Source organism: Amphibalanus amphitrite, unplaced genomic scaffold (assembly GCF_019059575.1).
Source record: "Amphibalanus amphitrite isolate SeventyFive unplaced genomic scaffold, NRLGWU_Aamphi_draft 001318F_arrow, whole genome shotgun sequence".
NCBI lineage: Eukaryota > Metazoa > Arthropoda > Thecostraca > Balanomorpha > Balanidae > Amphibalanus > Amphibalanus amphitrite.
Window position 1 is genome coordinate 146517 of NW_024882811.1, and position 8029 is coordinate 154545.

At 46.3% G+C, this 8029-nt stretch overlaps 1 long non-coding RNA gene across 1 annotated transcript; it reads right to left on the reverse strand.

Annotated features, from left to right (window-relative positions):
* Nucleotides 1–996: 996 nt before the first annotated feature.
* LOC122372115 lies at nt 997–6131 on the reverse strand. The gene is made up of 3 exons (XR_006254823.1): nt 6102–6131; nt 3488–3622; nt 997–1410 (listed from the first exon to the last, which is right to left on the reverse strand). It is a non-coding gene; the product is annotated as an uncharacterized LOC122372115 (long non-coding RNA).
* Between the last annotated feature and the right edge of the window lie 1898 nt (nt 6132–8029).

Below are 8029 nucleotides of genomic sequence, written 5' to 3' on the forward strand. Positions count from 1 at the left end.
GGATGGCAGATGTCGGAGATGGATGATTGACGCTATAGTAGAGGGAACCCAGATGACGTTTAAAGTTGATACTGATGCTGATATCAATGTAATTACAAAAAGGCAATTCGATCAGATGGCAAACAAGCCTGCACTGAGCCCATGTAAACCAAAAGTAACAAGTGTGGGTGGTCCATTGAAAGTTCTTGGACTGTTCAAGGGTCAGATGTCATATAAGAGCACAGTCGTTCAAGATTTCTACGTTGTAGACACACTGAAAAAAATTTTTACTCACTTTTCTGAGTAATGACTGAGTTGCCATTTTGTCCAATGGTAGAACTCACTCTAAATCCGCGTACTCAGGTAAAACTCAGGGCGGAACGCAGGTAAAACTCGGGCAAAACTCATTGCAAGTGAGTAGCATGTGAGTAACAAAGTGAGTTGCCATTTTGTCCGACGGTAAAACTCAGATAAAACTCATTAAGTACTCATGCGTAACTCATGTCCTACTCAAACAACTCAGGCCAAACTCAGGTAATAGTAAGTCATTACTCATGAAAAACTAGGAAGTAACTCATATGTAACTCAGCTGGTACTAATGTATAACTCAGGTGGTAGTTCGGCCATAACTCAGGTGGAACTCATCGGTTATTCAGTGAAAACTAGGGCTGTACTCAGGACGTACTCACATCGATAACTCATACGACACTCGGGTGTTACTCAGGCGCCGCCTGAAACGGCCGATCTGATTCGTTTTATATTGGCTCAAGCCAATGTATAGGCTCGCCGCCCATGATAACAGCTGCCGCATCAGCATTATGCAATGTGCATGCATGATGCTGATACAACAGCCACAACCAGGCAGCTAGCCTATATATTGGGATTGGCCAATATATAACGAATCATTGCCCAAAACCAGCATACATATCTGTATTATACCATGCCCGACCAACGTCTAGTCTTGCACTATTCGCCCCAGCCCTTACAAGGAATACATGTTTGTAGAAACGGTCGCATTGCGCTGTATTTCAATTCTGACACACGCCAAACTGCGTCGGGGGAGGGATCGACTCCACGTCAGCTCAGCTTCGCTCTTTTGCCAGCTTCTCGACCTCAGTCTTCGCGGCTACAGGTGGCTGGCGCTCAGCATTGAATGGTGTGTGGAGTACATGGATACACACAAACCACAGCGTGTTTCGCACTTCGTGCGCCGTTTGTTGATTGAGCACAAAGTGCGCCGTCGCCCACAGCAAAAGACTCCCTTCCAAACCATGGATCCCCACAAGACTTCCGTTCGCTCCACGATGAGGCGGCACCGTTCGTTTCCTTCGGACTTGTTATGATGGGGGTGATCCAAATTTTCGTCACCCGTGTACGCCACCACTGACGCCTTCTCCGCCAAGATGCAGAGGAGGCTCAATGGGCCGTTCCCTGAAAACACAATAAAAAAGTCAGATTTTCTTTTGCCAGTTAGAGAAACGGAAGTTATAGGGCATGCAAGTTGATTGAAATATCAAAAGTTATCAAGTTACTTCAGCTCAAAATTAATGTTAAACCGCGCCGTGCTGGTGCTCTGAGTTTACCGTGATGTACTGGGGGGGGGGGGGGAGGGGTCGTCTTCACGTCCCCTCTTCTAACTCGGCTGTTGGGCCACGTAGCGACACGCAGTAAGCGGCATTCGAAAAAGCATAACAGATATTTAAGGAAATACTTGGGTAATTTTTAAGGTCAAGTCAAATGCCAGGTCACCAGAGGTCAGGAAAGGCCAAATTTTGCTTATTTCAATATTTTCGAAAAACTGGTGCTTAACTCGGAACCAAAAGAGCTGCCCGCGGAAAAATGCAGTCAAAAGCCCTTTCGACAATTTTTTTTTTGCTGGCGTTTGTTCTCAGATTTGACCTCAGGTCAACAATTAAGCCTCCAGAGAGCAAAAACTCTAAAAAATCCGTTTTTACGAAAATGTTTTCCACTCAATAAAAAATACTTTCCACTCAAGGGTCACGACATTTATTTTGCCGTTAGCGTAGTGTTCCTCTCGTCGGGACGAATGAACTATAATTTACTATAATAATGACCTTGAAAGACCATTTTTAAAACTTGACCTCAGGTTGACCTGACCAGGTCATGTTGCATATCAGTCGATCCAAACCGTCAAGCTGAACACATATGAGGTGTTTTATTGCACTAGCAAATATATTTTATACATGCCGTAAGGTTGATACTTGAGACATGGGACAGTATCAAAAACGCTATAAAATGAAATCCGTTCGATATTTTTTTGACATTTTACCTCAAACTGGTGTGAAATCGAGCGGTGAATTCCCTGAGCGAAAATGACAAAAATATCGAACCGTTTCCATGGCACGTTGCGAACGGTGCGACCGTCAGCGACCATTGAAAATTTTCTTATGTTAAGTCATTTGACGTGACCTGACCTTGAACGACCTGGGTCTAAAATTTCTTCCATATGCAGAAAAAATGTATGAGCAGGTGTGCCGAAAATGGTGGCGCTGCGCGCCGCCGTTCTTAGATATTCGCGAAAAACCTGAGGGGGCGGGGGGGGGGGGGGCGTAAAACGCCACCCAGCACAGCGCGGGTCAAGGTGGGATGGTCACCTTAACAGACGGGTTTTAGTCTCGCAAAACACTTCCATGGGCGTCCAATATTAAAATCAACTTGAAACAATCACATAAAATGTGTTATACTTAAAGGGACACTCCCACCTTAACATTAGTTTTGAGTTGAGATAGCCAAATTGGTGGCCATGGCCTGCAAATACCGGTTTGGGCACTCACAACATCGACAAATGCTTTAATTAGGAAATATGGAATTTCAAACTTGCAGTTTTCGGATTCTAAGGGGCTAGTGCATTGGTATGCCCCCTTAGAATTTGTGACGTCAGCGGAGATCTAACGATTTTTAAATCTTTTACTAAAACGTTTGGTAGCACGCGGTGGTATATGCTGCTTTGCGCGCAACAAATGCCGCACTTTCAAATAAAGTCGCTAGGAACAGCGGAGGTCCCAAAAAGTAAACAAAAGTAAAAGTCTAATATCTTGAAAACCGGTGAATATTTTTCGATGAAATTTGGTAGATATTCGTTTTCGCTCTTTCTGAACCAAGCGACATCACTTTCGTGCCAATTCATTAACTTTTTTGAAGGTGGGAGGGTCCCTTTAACAGTAATGGAAATGATTATGTCACGTTCAAACGCGTCTCGCCGTATATTATAAATTATATTATATTATATATATATATATATATATATATATATATATATATATATATATATTATATTTATATATATATTTAATATATTGTATAATCTAAACAATCACAGTGTATAATAATAATAATCTTCATCAGTTAATGTGCAAATGATACACGCAATTAATGTTTGTATATTGGTGCATGTATAATATTGAAGCACGTTCACATACTTAATTGCTAGTTACGTTGCTTTTCCTTATTTTATTGTGTAAAAATGAACAGATAATGAAACACAAACCTTTTGTGCTGAAGCATGCCGCCTGAACTCGGCTTAGCCATGATTTAAGCCGGTGCATCGAGGCCTCGTAGTGGTCAGTGCCGGCTTCGAGCCGGCTGAGCAACCCACCACCACCCGGTCGAACTCGCACCAGAACTGTAAGAAAGGTTGAAAATGCTCGCTGAAATCGAATAGTGTACGAAAATATGTGTGTAGGCATTAAGAAAAAAAAACAGTCGGAAAAAATAATAACAGTCGGAAAAATAATAAGCACAAACGAGACAAAAAATCTTAACCCGCGCCCCGTAGGGGGGGGGCCGAAACGGCCCCTCCCTGTCCTTTTCGGTCGATATCTCCTAAACGGCTGGAGATATCGCCACCAAACTTTCAGGACCCCTCCGGGCATCAATTTTACACATTGTGACAAAAAATTTTTCCAGAGGCTATGATAGGTTGGCCACAAATGACGTCAGAGTGACGTCATGTTCTGTCATTTTCGACCGAAAAAAGACCTTCGCGAGAAGACCTGTCAGGACTACAGCTTTGAAGATACAGAAAAATGATCAAGACATAAAAGATGTAGAATTGACAGGGCTACAAAACTGCTATCTCGAATTTTTGAAATTTTTGAGTTTTGACCCCCAAAAATCAAAAAAGCAATTTTTTGGATATATTCGCCAAAAAATCCAAAAAGTTTTTTGAATTTCGAAAAAACCGGAATGTATGTGATAGTGCCTACCGTCTTCTATCTACATACCAAATTTCAGATCGATACCTCGTTTTTTGGCCAAGTTATAGCGAAAAAACTGTTCAAAAATTATGACGTCAAATTTTCAAACTCAATTTTTGGCAATTCTAGAACTCGTAGAGCAAAACGAAGACCACCATTAGACTCCCCGTGACGAGCTGCATCAAATCGATACCCATTTTATGCAAAAATATCAACTTTGAAATTTGACCTAATTTGACCTGACCTTGACCTGACCTTCACAAAAACGTGACCTAGGCTGGCCCCAAAGGCTGCCTAACCCACATAATCGCATTTGTCATGTAAAATGGACCATAAAACATGTATCACACGACACATTCATATTGTGACCCCCGGTGACCTGACCTCGCTGTGACCTGACCTGGTATCAGTGACCTCAGATAGCAAAGTATGTGTTTGACGAACAATGTACCATCGATGGTTTTCAATAAATTACCCATTTACTCGCTTTCACAGCACATTTCTTGAATTGCCTGTGAACGGTGAAAATCTGACCTTTGACCTGACCTGTGACGTCATCGGTTTGACCTAGGTCAATGAAATTTGGTCACAAGGTAGTTCCCGGGTGGGGCTATCGAACGCCGTTTGAATTTTGAAAATCGGCCGGTAACTTTCCGAGATCTTAGGGGGGGGCCGAAACGGCCCCCCCCTACGGGTGGTAGGGTCCGCCGGTAGCCCTACGGGGCGCGGGTTAAACGGTTCAGCGAGCGGAATTAAGATCATGGGCTCCACCACCGGGGGGGGGGGGGTACGGGGGACGTGTCCCCCAATATTTTACATTTTTAACATTGTGCCTATGGGTGCTGCATGGAAAGAATCGACTTCAAACAACCTGCGCCCCCCCCCCAAAAAAAAAACATCGGGTCGTGACGGAGCTCTTGTTTAAAGAAGTAAAAAGGGTCAAATGAACGTTCTTTTAGGATAAGGACAACATTATCCCACAAACATGTTTTTTTTTAACCCTCGCCCGTATTGGTGTTTTTCCAGCCGCGAACGTATAAGGGGGGGGGGGGGGGTCCGTTGGACCCCCCCTTGCCGTTTCGCCCCTGATCGAGCTAGAGCTTCGCGGAAAAAACGAGCGTGTTGCCCGTGACGAGAGGAAGCCGATGATACCCAACTTTAAGGTCCTAGGTCATTGGTTGACCTTGCAGGTCAGGTCAATGACCCCAAAGGCGGGAAAATCGGGACCTGTTAGAACGTCGTAAAGTGTGGCTGCTATGAGGTTTTTAGGGGTGCTGATCACGAATATCATGTTAGTTTTGATCACAGATGATGTCTTCATGTATTTAGGCCAGGTCGGGTCAGGTCAGGTCAGGTCAACCAGTAAGGGTATTCGTAGTAGGTGGCAACCGCCTCTGACAGCTTCGTAACATGTTACGAAGGCACCAAAACTACTTCGTAAATGTTCATATGGTTGCTAAATTCGAATTCAGCTCCAAAAACTGGCCTAGAAGCATGTACAACTCGAAAAAGTGAACCGAGGTCATCAAAGGTCAATGACCTGACCTGACCTTCAGGTGACCTTGACACGCACCCTAATGCATGGGGGCAACATCATATCACATGTTTGAACGCTTGAAACCACGAAAAGACTGCAAACGCGCGGCTAATGCGAGCCGACACACGCCGAATCGCGATTCCAGCCAAACATGGTCTCGAAAAGTAGGTCACAGGTCAAAGGTCATTTGGGTCAGGGTCATGAAATTTTCAGGGTAGGTGTGAAATTGATGAACGCGAGGGTACTGAAAGTTTCGTCGCGATCGGCCGCTTTTTACGCGAGTTATTTGCGAAAAATCATGGGGGGGGGTCCGTTCGACCCCCCCCCCCTATACGGGCGAGGGTTAATTTAAAGATAACATAACTCACCTCTTCTTTCTCGAACTATGCCGGGTAGGTATCCCTCAGTTTCTCGATCGATCTGCTCCGTCGTTCACGGTTGGCACCGACCTCTTGACGCCGGCGGGGAATGTCTGCTGGTCCATCAGTTCACCTCCCTGTTCTCCGCGGCGCATGCGATTGATAAAAGCTTCATCGACAATCACCGAGTTCTTCACAGATAACTTACCCATCCTTCGCTGCACGCCTTCCCCGCTCCTGCACTCTCCTGCACAATTTCACAATAGCCTCAACAATTCAACGTGAACTACGCGAGTCACCGCGCCACAACGGACTGAAGCGCGCGCCGCGGTTTTCGAACGCAACGGCTATAATACTCATCACGCGAACTCACGCATCACGCAGGAAACTCACCCTGCCGCGCATGCGCGCATCTTCAAGCTGGGGGTACCTCACGCACAACTGCACGTGAATTCGCGAGAACTCATGCATTGCGCAGGAAACTAGATTTGCCCAAGCAAAACTCATTTCCGACTCAGTTCGAATTCACGAAACTAAGCACTCAGAACTCACGCATAACGAAGTCACCCTGGTGATGTGAGTTAGATCAGCCAATAAGTGAGCACCACTATCGTATTCACTGAGTTTCTTCATGAGTTATTAGTGAGTAATGCCTGGCCTGAGTAAAAATTTTTTTCAGTGCACAGAAATGTCGTACAACCTGTTGTCTCGATCGACTAGCAGCATGCTGGGCGTGGTTCAGTTTGTTGACGCTGATGGTGTTGTTGCCCACTCCGATGTGTTTGGCACGACAGGCTTGATGCAGACCAGTCCCATCAATATTGAGCTCACTGACAACGCCGTTCCAGCAGCGGTGACGACTGCAAGAGGCGTGCCGCTCCCACTGATGAAGCAGATCCGTGAGGAGCTGGAACGGATGGAGGCCTGCGGTATCATCCAGACAGTCACCGGGCCGACGGACTGGTGTGCTCCGATGGTGCCGATCAAGAAACCCAACGGTGGAGTGCGCATCTGCGTGGACTTCAAGCAGCTGAACAGGTCGGTGAAGAGGGAGGTCCACCCCATCCCGACCCTTGAGCAGCTGTCGAGTCAGTTCGCTGGATCCACTCAGTTCAGCAAACTTGATGCATCATCTGGGTTCTTTCAAATGCCACTTTCCGAGGACTCAAAACCATTGACCACATTTCTCACTCCCTTTGGAAGGAAGATGTTCTCTCGCCTTCCCATGGGTATCAACTTGGCACCCGAGGTATTCCAAAGAAAAATGGAAGAAATGCTCCAAGGGCTCGAGGGCGTGATTTGTTACATGGATAATATCGTCGTGCATGGAACTGACGCTGACCATGATACACGCCTAGCAGCTGTCCTTGACAGGATCCGCCAGTCAGGGCTGAAGCTGAACAGGAAGAAATGTGTGCTGAAACAGAGGAAGATCCAGTTCCTGGGCAATGCTGTGAGCAGTGCTGGGATCCAGGCTGACCCAGACAAGGTGGCTGCCATCCAGAAGCTGAGCGCACCCCGAAATGTGAAAGAGCTGAAACAGCAGCTCGGTATGATAAACTACCTGTGTAAGTTCGTTCCAGGACTGCAAGGAGTGCTGAAGCCCATGACCGACCTACTCAAGAGTGACGCGGCGTGGCAGTGGACTCCGGTGCAGCAGCAGTCACTTCAAAAGGCGAAGGCGATGCTGCAGGAGGCTCCTGTTCTAGCCTTCTACGACAGCACTCGTGAGACGGTGGTCAGCGCCGATGCGTCCAGCTACGGCATTGGAGGCTGTCTTCTGCAACGGCACGATGGCCAGCTCAGACCGGTGGCGTACGCGAGCAGACTCCTCACTCCTACGGAACAAAGGTACGCCATGATTGAGAAAGAACTGCTGGGTCTGACGTGGGCGTGTGAAAAGTTTCACACATATCTTTATGGTCTCCCTGAGTTTA